The 14,086-nt window shown below is 36.6% G+C and overlaps 1 protein-coding gene across 3 annotated transcripts in view; it reads left to right on the top strand.

Annotated features, from left to right (window-relative positions):
* KLHL3 (kelch like family member 3) overlaps nucleotides 1-14,086 on the top strand; it is a 280,869-nt gene that overhangs the window by 116,590 nt on the left and 150,193 nt on the right. For 2 of the 3 annotated variants that reach the window (XM_042936026.1, XM_042936017.1), the window contains exon 3: nucleotides 11,525-11,649. The gene's annotated coding sequence lies outside the window, so the exon portion shown is untranslated. Of the gene's footprint in view, nucleotides 1-11,524; nucleotides 11,650-14,086 lie in introns of those variants that run through there. The other variant, XM_042936081.1, reaches the window with a different exon arrangement.

Below are 14,086 nucleotides of genomic sequence, written 5' to 3'. Positions count from 1 at the left end.
AAAAAAAAACATTATTTTCCATTTTTATATAAAGTTAAAAAATTTTTTACTATTCTTTTTGGAAATTTATTTTTTTATTCTATTTTATCTTCTCCAATTCATTTTATTCTGTTTTATTGTATACATTTTCTTACTTTTTAAACATTTTCTTTTTCTTTTCTTTCCTTTCCCTTCTTTTCATTCAAACTTCTTTCAACAACCAGACCAAAACATACCTAGGATCTAGCTTCCTTTATTTGATTTTTTGTGTTGTTTTTAATCTTTTTAATTTTAATTTTTTATTTTATTCTTTTTCTTCCTCTAAAATGACAAAATGAAGGAATTCACCCCAAAAGAAAGAGCAGGAAGAAACGACAGCTAGGGACTTAACCAACACAGATACAAGCAAGATGTCTGAACCACAATTTAGAATCATGATAATAAGAATACTAGCTGGAGTTGAAAATAGATTAGAATCTCATTCTGCAGAGATAAAAGAAGCAAAATCTAGTCAGGATGAAATTAGAAACTCTATGAATGAGATGCAATCTTGGATCAATGCGACAGCAACAAGGATGGATGAAGCAGAGCAGTGAATCAGCGATGTAGAAGACAAAATCATGGAGAATAATGAAGCAGAAAAAAAGGGAAACTAAGGCAAAAGAGTATGATATAAGAATTAGAGAAATCAGTGTTTCACTAAAAAGGAATAATAGCTGAATCATAGGAGTCTCAGAAGACAAAGAGAGAAAAAGGGGTAGAAGGTTTATGTGAGCAAATTATAGCAGAAAACTTTCCTAACCTGGGGAAAGACATGGACATCAAAATCCAAGAAGCACAGAGAACTCCCATTAGACTCAACAAAAACTGACCAAAATACACAGACAAGGAAAGAATTATGAAAGCAAGGGTAAAAAAGTCCGTAACCTATACGTGTAGATCAGGTTTGCAGCAGACCTATCCACACAAACTTGGTAGGCCAGAAAGGGTGGCAGGATGTATTCAACGTGCTGAATTGGAAAGATAGACAGCCAAGAATTCTTTATCCAGCAAGACTGTCATTCAAAATAGAAGGAGAAACAAAAAATTTCCCAGGCAAACAAAAACTAAAGGAATCTGTGACCACTAAACCAGCCCTGAAAGGAATTCTAAGGAGGACTCTCTGAGAGGAGAAAAGACAAAACAAAACAAAAAGACCAAAAGGAACAAACACTAGAAAGGACCGGAGAAGACCACCAGAAACTCTGCAGGCAACACAATGGCAATAAATTTGTATCTTTCAATACTCATTCTAAATGTCAATGGATTAAATGCTCAAATCAAAAGACATAGGGTAACAGAATGGATAAGAAAACAAGACCCATCAATATGCTGTTTACAAGAGACCCATTTTAGACCTAAAGACACGTTCAGATTGAAAGTAAGGGGATGGAGAACATCTATCATGCTAGTGGTTGCCAAAAGAAAGCTGCAGTAGCCACACTTATATCGGACAACCTGGTTTTAAAATAAGGACTGTAACAAGAGATGGAGAAGGGCATTATATCATAATTGAGGGGTCTCTCCACCAAGAAGATCTAACAACTGTAAACATTTATGCCCCATCATGAAAGCACCCAAATATATAAATCAATTGATCAAAACATACAGAAACTCATTGATAATACCATAATAGTAGGGGACTTCAACACCCCACTTACAGCAATGGACAGATCATCTAAATAGAAAATCAACAAGGAAACAATGCCTTCAAATGACACACTGGACCAGATGGACTTAACAGATATATTCATAACATTTCATCCTAAACAGAAGAATACACATTCTTCTCGAGTGCACATGGGACATTCTCCAGAATATATCACAAACTGGGTTCCAAATCAGCTCTTAACAACTTCCAAAAGATCAAGATCATACCGTGCATATTTTCGGACCACAACGCTATGAAACTTGAAATCAACCATGAGAAAAATTTGGAAAGACAAGAAATACTTGGAGATTAAAGAACATCTTACTAAAGAATGAATGGTTTAACCAAGAAATTAAAGAGGAAATTAAAAAGTACATAGAAGCCAATGAAAAGGGTAACACAACAGTCCACAACCTCTGGGATGCAGCAAAGGTGGCCATAAGAGGGAAGTATATAGCAATACAAGCCTTCCTTAAGAAGGAAGAAAGTTCTCAGATATACAACCTAACCCTACACCTTAAAGAGCTGGAAAAAGAACAGCAAATAAAACCCAAAACAAGCAGAAGACAGGAAATAAAGATTAGAGCAGAAATTAATGCTATTGAAATAATAATTAAAAAAGACAACAACAGAACAGATTGATGAAACCAGGAAATGGCTGTTTGAAAGAACTAACAAGATTGATAAACCCCTAGACAGTATGATCAAAAAGAAAAAGGAAAGGGCCCAAATAAATAAAATTGTGAATGAAAGAGGAGAGATCATAGCCAACACTGCAGAAATACAAACAATAATAAGATGATATTAGGAGCAATTATATGCCAATATTGGGCAATCTGGAAGAAATGGACAAATTCCTAGAAACATATAAACTACCAAAACTGAAACAGAAAGAAATAGAGAATTTGAACAGACTGATAACCAGTAAAGTAGTTGAATTAGTAATCAAAAACCTCGCAAAAAACAAGAGTCCAGGGCTGGATGGCTTTCCAGGGGAATCCTACCAAACATTTAAAGAAGAGTTAACTGCGCTTCTTTGAAGCTGTTCCAAAAAATAGAAATGGAAGGAAAACTTCCAGACTCATTCTTTAAGGCCAGCCTTACCTTGATCCCAAAACCAAAAACCCCACTAAAAAGGAGACATATAGATCAATTTACTAAAAAGGAGACATACAGACCAATTTACCTGATGAACATAGATGCAAAAATTATTAACAAGATAGTAGCCAACTGGATCCAACAATGCATTAAAAGAATTATTTACCATGATCGAGTGGGATTTATACCTGGGATGCAAGGCTGGTTCAATATCCACAAACCAATCAATGTGATAGTTCACATTACTAAAAGAAAGGACAGGAACTACATGATCCTCTCAATAGATGCAGAGAAAGCATTTGATAAAATACAGCATCCTTTCTTGATAAAACCCTCAAGAAAGTAGGGATAGAAGGATCATACGTCAAGGTTATAAAAGCCATTTATACATACATCCATTGCTAATATCATCCTCAGTGGCAAAAAACTGAGAGCTTTCTCCTTAAGGTCAGGAACATGTCAGGAATGTCCACTTTCATCACTGTTAGTCAACATAGTACTGGAAGTCTTAGCCTCAGCAGTCAGACAACGCAAAGAAATAAAAGGCATCCAAATCGGCAAGGTGGAAGTCAAACTTTCACTCTTTGCAGACAACATGGTATTCTATATGGAAAACTCAAAGATTCCACCAGCAAACTGCTAGAACTGATTCATGAATTCAGCAAAGTCACAGGATATAAAATCAATGCACAGAAATCAGTTGCATTTCTATACACCAATAGCGAAGCAGCAGAAAGGGAAATGAAGGAATTGATCCCATTTATAATTGCACCAAAACCCATAAAATACCTAGGATACACCTAACCAAAGAGCTAAAGTATACAGTACAGTATTGTTAACTATAGTCATCATGTTGTACTTTACATCCACAGCACTTATTTATCTTATAACTAGAAATTTGTACCTTTCACCCACCTTAATCTGTTTTATCCCTCCTCCCCCCACTTCCTTTGTCTAGCAACAACCAGTCTGTTCTCTGTATCTTTGAGGTTATTTTCCTAAGATTCCACATATGAGATTATACAGTATTGTTGTTTTGTGTTTTTGTTTTGTTTTGTTTTTGGTCTGACTTAGTTCAGTTAGCATATTGCCCTCAAGTCCATTCATGTTATTTCAACATAATATCCTTCTTTTTATGGCTGAAAAATATTCCACCGTATATATATACCACATTTAAAAAAATCCATTCAAAAATCAGTGGACATTTAGTTTATTTCTATGTCTTGGTTATTATAAATAATGCTACAAGGAATGTTAGGGTACAGATACCTTTTAGAGAGTGATTTCATTGCCTTCAGATAAATACCCAGAAGTAGAATTGCTAGATCATATGGGTAGTTCTTTTGTTAATTTTTTAAGGAACCTCTATGCTGTTTTCTATTGTGGCTGTACCAAAACAGTGCTCAAGAGTTCCTTTTTCTTCACATTGTTGGCAACACTTGTTATTTCTTGTCTTTTTGATATTAGCCATTCTAACAGGAGAGGGGTGATAGCTCCCTTTGGTTTTGATTTGCATTTTCATGATCATTAGTAATGTTGAGCACTTTTTCATTTGCTGTTCGTGTGTTGAACAAACACCTGTTGGCTATTTGTATGTCATCTTTAACAAAATTTTTATTTAGATTCTTTGCCCATTTTTATTATTTTTAAAAAATTCTTTTAAAATTAAAAGTAAAATTTATTTTTGAGAGAGAGTGTACATGCACATGTGGCATGAGTGGGGGGAGGGCCAGAGGGAGAGGGAGAGAGGGAATCTTAAGCAGGCTCCACACCCAGTGAGGGCTGACACAGGGCTCAACCCCACAACCCTGAGATCATGACCTGAGTCAAAATCAAGAGTTGGGTGTTTAACTGACTGAGCCACCCAGACTCCCTTCTTTGCCCATTTTTAAATTGGGTTTTTTCTATTGAGTTGTATGAGTTCTTTATGTATTTTGTATAACCCTTATCAGATATATGATTTGTGAATATTTTCTCCCATTCCATAGGTTGCCTTTTCATTTTTTGATGAAATCAACAGAAACTTTTTTGTTTGATGTACTCCCACTTGTTCATTTTTGCTTTTGGTGTCAAATCCCAAAAATTATTGTCAACACGGATGTTACGGAGCTTGCCTTCTGTGTTTTTTTCTAGGAGTTTTATGGTTTCAGGTCTTACATTCAATCTTTAATCCATTTTGAGATTATCTTTATGTATGGTTTAGGGCACTGGTCCAGTTTCATTCTTTTGCCTGTGGCTGTCCAGTTTTCTCAACACCATTTATTAAAGAGATTATCATTTCCCCATTGTATAATCTTGGCTCTTTTGTCATAAATTAATTGATCATATATGCATGGGTTTATTTTTGGGCTCTCTGTTTTATTCCATTGATCTTTGTGTCTGTTTTCATACCAGTAGCATACTGTTTTAATTACTGTAGCTTTGGAATAGAGTTTGAAACCAGGAATTATGCTGCTTCTAGCTTGTTCTTTCCCAAGACTGCTTTGGCAATTCACAGTTTTCTGTGGTTTCGTACAAATTTGGGGATTGTTTATTCTATTTCTGTGAAAAATATCTTTGCAATTTTGTTTGGGATTATGTTGAATCTGTAGATTTCTTTGGGTAGTATGGACATTTAACAATCCATGGTCATGGAATATCTTTGCATTTTATTTGTGTGATCTTCAGTTTTTGTCATCAGTAGCTTATGATTTTCAATGTACAGGTCTTTTACTTCTTTGGTTAAGTTTAGTCCTAGGTATTTTATTCTTTTTGATGCAATTATAAATAGGACTGTTCACTTTAGAATGTTTATAACAAATTTAAAAATTTTCATGTACCTACCCACAAATAAAGTTTCTTGTGGATGGCGAATGTCAAAAATTGAAGAGATTATCATTAAAAATTCTTTAGCAATAATTGCACGTGGCCATTTCAATTATAACCTGTTTACATTCCTCCTTCCTTTCTTCATTTTTAAATAATTTAATTTAAAAAATTAAGTAGGGCTAAGCAAACTAGGCATTTGCATCAGAGTTGGGTGGGAGGGGGAAGGGGCTATCTGACATGGGGTATCAGAACATGAGTGGAGTGAGGAGGGAGTCTATGAGGGGGAAGAAGAGAGCAGCCTATTTGGTTGTTGGAAGCTCGAGAGAGGTGAAGAGGTTACTGGCACAGGATGATGGTGACAGCAGTGATCTTGCATAAGAATTTGGAGCTTGAGTGAGAAAAATAAGGTATTTAGTTTGGGAGGTGGTAGCTCACTAATAAACATTGGCTACCTAAGTGGGGTGAGAAGAGTGATTGCTGGCCTGGCACCATCTGTCAGAGCTTGATTGGGGTGGGGGAGAGAATGTGTGCAGAAGGCTGGAGTCGCCTGGCACAGGGTATTGAAGCCCACTAGGATTAGGGGGGCATCCATATGAGAGGGGCATGTGGCAGCAGTGATGGGCCAATAATGTATCAGAATCTGAACAGGGTAAGGAGGACTTCTTTGTGAGATGATGGTGACAGGGTGGGAAGTTGATTACACAAAGGCAGGATTGAGTCAATAACTAAATATATTGAGGATAACAGCAGCCAAGTTTTTCACTGTTAGAGGAGAGAGTTCTAAATAGGAAATAGGAAAAAAAAACTTCAATAATTCTGTGTTACTGGATTGGAATTGGAGGTAGTGATGTGAACTCAGGGTTTGATAGATACATAGATAAATGTAGAGATGTTGATGTAAATGCATGAATTATGTACATGTGATATATGTGTATAAATAATATGCTCTGTGTATACATACATCCATATATTTCCCATCTCTGGGACCAGCAGTACCCCTAATAGCAGTGAACCCATCTAGTGCCATATTTTGATTTCTAAGCACCATTCTCCACTAAAGGGAACCAAGACTACCTGGAGAAATAGCTGATTTTAGCGTCAGGCAGGGAAAGTCCAAGATGAGCCAGAAATATCTTGTTAAGAAAGTAAAAAGTGCTTAAAGAATTATGGGAACAAGTCAGAGGGATGCAGATGTCAGTTTGAATGAGTTTCTAGTCGCCAAATCTGGATACTTTGAGCATCAAAATAAATAATAACATCAGTTCATAATCCATTGAATAAATAGGAACCCATGAGTCCATACTGATATAAACAAATGAATACATAATTGAGGTGAGAGAATTAACAAGTGTGGAGTGAATGATTGAGTTGGAAAGCTACCATTTTAAAATCATCATCGTAATAATTGAGCCAAGAAGCATCAATGAATATTAAAAACTAGTGGATGAAAGTTGGGTGAAAGAAGGGGATATTATGTATTCTCAAAATACCTTCCTGAAAAATACTTAGTAGTTACAAAAGACTAAAAAGCAACTTTACGGTGGTTAAATCTGGCAGATACTACCTTAATTGAGTGATCAAAGTTAATATCACCCGTAATGACACAAATAGAAATCATATGCCACCTGATAGGTGCACATGTCACCTCAGTGATACTCCTGCCCCAAATAAATAATCTAATGATGAGGGAATATCCGACAAATCCAAATTGAGGGACATTATACAAAATAACTGGGCTCCTAATCAAAGTCAAGGAAAGATTGTATACTGTTATAGATTGAAAGGGACTTAAATAGACATGAAAACTAAATACAACACGTGTTCCTGGACTAGAACCTTCACAGTATTGGGATGATTATTGAAACAGGGCTTGTGGATTAGTTGATAATGATAGGTCAGCATTAGTCCTGATTGTATTTGTTGTCTTGTGGTTATGGAGGAGAATGTTCTTTTTTTTTTTTTTAAGTTTATTTATTTATTTTGAGAAAGAAAGGAAAGTGAGAATCCCAGGCAGTCTCCGTGCTGTCAGCGCAGAGCCCACACGGGGCTTGATCCCACGAACTGTGTGATCATGACCTGAGCCGAAACCAAGAGTCAGACGCTTACCCGACTGAGCCTCTCAGGTGCTTGAGAATGTTATTCATAGCAATTATAAAGTTTTAGCATGGGCACTGGGGCATCATATTGGCAATTTATTATTTCAGGATAAAAATTATTTGTACTATTATTGTTGCAACTTTTGAAAACATTTGGAATTATTTTAAAATACAAAGAACTGTTATGTATAAATGAGCAAGCTAAAGCTTCTCATGAAAAAGCTTTGATATCTTTTTGAATATCTTCCCTACTGAACTTTTTTCAACAAGGCCTATATAGATAATCCAAATTCTTCCCAGTTTATCACTGAGGTTGTACAAATATTATCCTTCTGTATATTTGCACTATACTGTGAAAAAGCCTGTTCAGCATTATTTAGACAGAGGGTGTCACATATGCAAAGGCCTGGAGCTCAGAGAGTATGACTTTTAGGAGAATTGAGAGCAATTCACTGTATCTGGAAAGTGTGGAATTGGTGGTGGTCTAGCTGTCAAGAGAAAAGACGTCTAGTAACCTCAGCTGGATGGTGGTGTCATTCACTGACATGGGGGACATGTGATAGTTCACTTTTATGTGCCTAAAACTGATAATCAAGAGCACAACATTAATGAGGATGTCTAGAAACTGCCCCGGGCTGCTTCTTGACCTCAGAGTTTAGTCACAGAGTAAGTAAACTTACGCCTGCAGAAGGCACACCTCAGAAATGTGAAGAGGGTTGGAGAAGGTGGCCTCTTTTGTATCTGCTCTCAAATAATTTAGCAAAAAGGACACATGTGATAGGATAATTTATTGAGATATTAATTTGCCTTTTGTTCTGTTTTCCTGCCCTATTCCAAGAATGCTTTTCTGCTTTCTTTCTTTGAGCTTTTGTTCAGTAGGACCAAAGCAGTACAGTTGCCTTCTGTTTTTTAAAGGTAGAGTCTTTGAAGGGCTTATGCTACGTAGTCTCAAGATGGGAGAGAAGCAGGAATCCAAGAGGAGAATCTACTTTGGAAACTCAAAGAGAGATTTATTTGGGGAGGGAGAACTCCACAGAGTAGTGGCAACCAGCATCCAGTCCCTCTGTGCTGCTCCATTGTAACCTCTTGGGAATGTGACTTGTCTTTACTGTGGAATGACTTTGTGGTAAAGTGGGTACCTCAACATTTGTGTTGGGGCTCCTGCCCTTGGTAAGGAGTTCCAGCTGCAGTTGAGAGGTAAGTTTCAGGAAGCAGCAGAACCACCTTCCCGTCAGTGATCCTGTGGTCTTAGACAAAGAACCTGTCAGCAGTGACCAAAGGTCAGAGGATTATCTGTGAGTATTCTGGACTGTGTAAAATCTGACGTTTTTGTTTTGGGGACAGGACGTGGCCCCAGTATTGACTGAAGTTAAATTTCCATCAACCTAAGGAGTGATGGCTTGGGATGAGATTTAATTTGATAATAGAAAAAGAATATGGTTTTTCTTTCACCTATAAGTATGAAGTGACTTTCATTCTTACCCATACATGTTTATAGCTCTTAAGATCTTGGAAAAATTACTTACACATGAAAAGACATTTTTTTTTCCGAGAAAAATTCAGCCTAAGTCTTTAATTGTACCCTTTCTGTAAAAGAAGTGGGATATTGTTGTGTGATACATGCCTCTAGAAATTAATGCCGGATGAACTCAGGATGTCTCAACAAACTTGGTTTTCCGTTACTCTTTCTAACCCAAAAGCTAAAATATAGTGGAGAGGAAGGAACAAGTTAGTCTGACATTTGGTAGATGAAGGTGCCTTTCTGCTTGCTCCCCTTTCCTACTGCTTCCTAAGCTGAGTGAGGGCAGGAGCAGGTCTAGAGTAAATACCAGTTTAGTTTCAGTTTTCTTGCAGCTTTATCTTCTAGATGCAAAATCTCATTCAAATACCCAAACCTCATATTTCTTTTAATTTGAGTCAGGAGAAATTGAGCCCTGAGACTTACCTGTGACAAGCTGTCAGTAGATTTCAGATAAATGATAACCGAAAGTACAGAATGACGATCCATCTTCTGCTTTAACAATGTTTTTATTTTCTAAATAAGGAAAGCGACACAGAAACTGTACCAGCAAGAGTGTTATGGGATTAGCATGTGTGAAAAAGTTGTTGACTGCAGATTAGAAGTTGTAACTCTGCCACTACCTATTTGTGTGGCTCTAGACATACCATTTCAGCTTTCTGGGCCACATGTGTGAGATGAAAGTTTTGACCATTAATGCAAGTAATCCATGCTTTATTATTCTTAAGATTCTAGGGTGTAGAATAAGAAGTTGCTTTGAAAATTGAAATTCAGGTTGATGAGGAGACTTATCAACAGTAAATGCTTAGATGGCGCTATTGACAGTATCCAAAGTATGTAAAGAGCCCAAATGTCCATCAACTGATGAATGGGTAAAGAAGGTGTGGGATATATGTGTATACAATGGAGTATTACTCAGCAATCAAGAAGAGTGAAATCTTGCCATTTGCAACAACATGGATGGAACTAGAGTGTATTATGCTAAGCGAAAGCAGAGAAAGACAAATATCATATGACTTCACTCATATGTAGAATTTAAGATACAAAACAGATGAACATAAGGGAAGAGAAGCAAAAATAATATAAAAACGGGGAGGGGGACAAATCATAAGAGACTATTAAATGCAGAGAACAAAGTGAGGGTTGCTGGAGGGGTTGTGGGTAGGGGAAAGGGCTAAATGGGCGAGGGGCATTAAGAAGGTCACTTGTTGGGATGAGCACTGGGTATTGTATGTAGGTGATGAATCACTAGATTCTACTCCTGAAATCGTTATTGCACTATAATGTTAACTAACTTGGATATAAATTTTAAAAAATTAATAAATAAAAAAAATGAAAATAAAGATCTAGATCATCCAAGAAAAAACAAACAACATGTGCTCACTTTGGCAGCACATATACTAAAAAAACAAACAACAGTAAATGCTTAGATATAATGTGACTTAGGATTTCTAGTAGAATTTTTGAATGTGCCAATAAGAGCAATGCAGTGTTTGTATAAAACCATACTCAAACTTGTGATGAAACTTAGAAAATGTATTGCTGATTTTGCTTGGATGCTATAGATAATCATATGAGAGCCAGGTTAAAAATAAATCTCCTAAACCCAATGAAAATTACATGGGAATTAGAAAATTATTAGAATTTTAACAGATTATGTGCAGTTTTAATCCTTGAAAGAAACTCCTTTAATTGATACTGATGAATGAAAAGTGCTTTTGTGCTTTATATATTTATTTCAGAGCTGGAAAATAGACCATATTCAGAAGCCTGGGCAACAAAGTAAAATAGATTTCACATAAGTTAGGTCATGTACGTGGGCAGTCCCAAACAAACAAATCACTACTGTATATACTGAGAGGTTTCAACCAGTGAGTATCATATGAATTAAGTTCCTCAAGGAGCATGCAATTCTTGATTTTATAGCTCTAATCATCATTACACTGTTGCTCATATAAGTGTTGGCTATTTTTATTTTTTCCACTGTTCTTCTAGTTTTATTTGAAAAAATATTTTCTCTGTTAATGTGCTGGTATTATGATAATAAATAACATTTAACTAAAAATGTTGTTTAGATCCTTAATTATTCACAGAAGCTTTAGAAGCTTTATATGTAATCTGAATTCACTAAACAATTGCAATTAAATACCACTCTTGTAGTTTACTGAGTAGACTAACCTATTCTTTGCTCTGTTCAGTATGAATTTAGAAGTGAGGAGGGACCAGATACCTGAAGACTCAAAATGTATATCGTGTATGAATGTTACTTCTTTCATAGGTCTTAGTATAGAACACTTTACAAATGAAATCTCACTCAGTATTGTCACTCTTTAGGTTGATGGAAATTTGATCTCATTGCACAAGTTTTCTGTATAAGTGAGGAAGAGAAGATTTATAAGTTGCCCACATACCCGACTCTACTACAGGCTGAAACTAGAAGGGGAAGATGGATTTAACAGGTAAAATTAGAAACTTGATTTCCATATTGATCTGATACATGCCTCATGGAGAGTAAAATATCCAGTATAAATTTGCTGAAGGAAATATTCAAAAAAATTGAAATTCTTACTGGACTAAGTAAAAATAGTACATTAAAAAATGTGAGCTTTAGAGTGCCTGGATGGCTCAGTTCATTAAGTATCTGACTCTTGATCTCAGCTCAGGACTTGATCTCAGGGTTGGGAGTTCAAGCCCCATGTTAGGCTCCACACTGGGTGTGAAGCCTACTTTAAAAAAAGAAAAAAGAGGGGCGCCTGGGTGGCGCAGTCGGTTAAGCGTCCGACTTCAGCCAGGTCACGATCTCACGGTCCGTGAGTTCGAGCCCCGCGTCAGGCTCTGGGCTGATGGCTCGGAGCCTGGAGCCTGTTTCCGATTCTGTGTCTCCCTCTCTCTCTGCCCCTCCCCCATTCATGCTCTGTCTCTCTCTGTCCCAAAAATAAATAAAAAACGTTGAAAAAAAAAAATTTAAAAAAAAAAAAAAAGAAAAAAGAAAAAAATGTAAGGTTTTAGGGTAATATAAATAGAAGTCAAAATTCAGGGGCGCCTGGGTGGCTCAGTCAATTAAGCATCTGACTTCAGCTCAGGTCATGATCTCATGGCTTATGAGTTTGGGCCCCACGTTGGGCTTTGTGCTGACAGCTCAGAGCCTGGAGCCTGCTTCAGATTCTGTGTCTCCATCTCTCTCTGCCCCTTTCCTGCTTATCCTCTGTCTCTCTCTGTCTCTGTGTCTCTCTGTCAAATAAACATTAAAAAAAAATTCAAAGCCAAAAGTTAAGTAATTTATGTAATGTTAAAGATATATAATTCTGTGACCCTCTTATGGAATTCATAGGTAAATTACTAAATCTGGTATTATTTTGCCTAGAGAAATGCAGGCAAGATATGTACAGGCAGCTTTGAAGATACAAATGAGTGAGGTCTGATACACCTGCACCCAAACACTTATCTTCTAGGTAGCTGTATAACACACTACCATAGACTAGCTGGCTTAAATGACAAAATTCTATTTTCTCGTAACTCTGGAGGCTAGAAGTCAGAGATCAATGTACTACGTGAGGGTTGGTTTCTGGTGAGACCTCTTCTTTTGGTTTGCAGACAGTACTTTCATCCTCTGTTCAAACATGATCTCTGCTGTGTACCCATGGAGAAAGGGAGGGCTCTTGTGTCTCTCTGTTTATAAGGACACCACTTGTATTGGATTAGGGCCCAACTCTTATGACCTCATTTAACTTTAATTACCTCCCTAAAGGCCCTCTTTCCAAATACAGTCACATTAGGGGTTTAAGGATTCAAGATATGATTGTGGGGAGGTACTAAATCCCTAACAAAGGTTTATGTCCTTTAATTTTTTTTTTTAACTTTCATTTAATGGATTTTTAGGAGGAAGCTATGGAAAATGTGTTTAGTTTGTCATGTTTTAGTTTGCATATTCATGAAATCCTTCTAACTGTAGTTCCTGAATCACTTGGAGATAAAGAATAAAAGGTCTAAAGAAGAAGAAGAAGAAGAAGAAGAAGAAGAAGAAGAAGAAGAAGAAGAAAGTTCTAGAATAAAAAGTTCTAAGGCTCTCTTCATTAGATTTTATCTTCTTCAGGGTGGGGCTTATCTTATCCTTTTTCCTTCTGACTTTGCCTTTTGGCCTTCCATTTTTTGGTTTTTCCTTTGTGGCTCTTCACACTGAAAGATTCAAATTTTGGTTCAACAGTGTTCTCTGCTTAAATTGTCATTTGCAACTATGACAATACATGCCCAGGTGAAGTTAAGTAAGCACATTACTGATGTAAAACTGGTAATATCTTCCTTGAAATTTTAAAGAATTTTTAATTTTGAAGTTGAGAAAGATAAAGAAGTTCAGAAGGATATGAATATTTCTTCTCCTCCTTATTCTTTTAAAAAATTTTTATTTGTTTATTGTTTTGATAAAGAGAGTGTGAACGTGAGTGGGGGAGTGGCAGAGAGAAAGGGAGAGAGAGAATCCCAAGCTGGCTTCACATTGTCAGTGCAGAGCCTGATGTGGGGCTTGAAATTATGAACTGTGAGAGATATGAACTGAAACCAAGAATTGGAAGCTTAACCAACTGAGCCACCCAGGCACCCCTCCTTCTCCTTATTCTTATACCTTATTATTTCTGTTTCCAGTCCATTGCATTTATATTACCTGACATTTTGGGCACAAACTTTTTGTGTGGGATAGTATATAGTAGGCAGACAGTGGGCACTGTGATATCATAAAGTCTCAGTTTTTTCAACTGAAAGATTGGCATAATAATAAAATACACCTCTCAAGATCCGTGTGAGGACTCAGTAAGGTAATGTAAACAAATAGCATCCGGCATTGAATAACATTGATGGTCCAGTGGTAATTATAAGACAAAAGTAGAGATCATGGAATCCTTT

Source organism: Panthera leo, chromosome A1, assembly GCF_018350215.1.
Source record: "Panthera leo isolate Ple1 chromosome A1, P.leo_Ple1_pat1.1, whole genome shotgun sequence".
NCBI classification, from domain to species: Eukaryota; Metazoa; Chordata; class Mammalia; order Carnivora; family Felidae; genus Panthera; species Panthera leo.
This window is presented reverse-complemented; position numbering and strand designations above follow the sequence as displayed.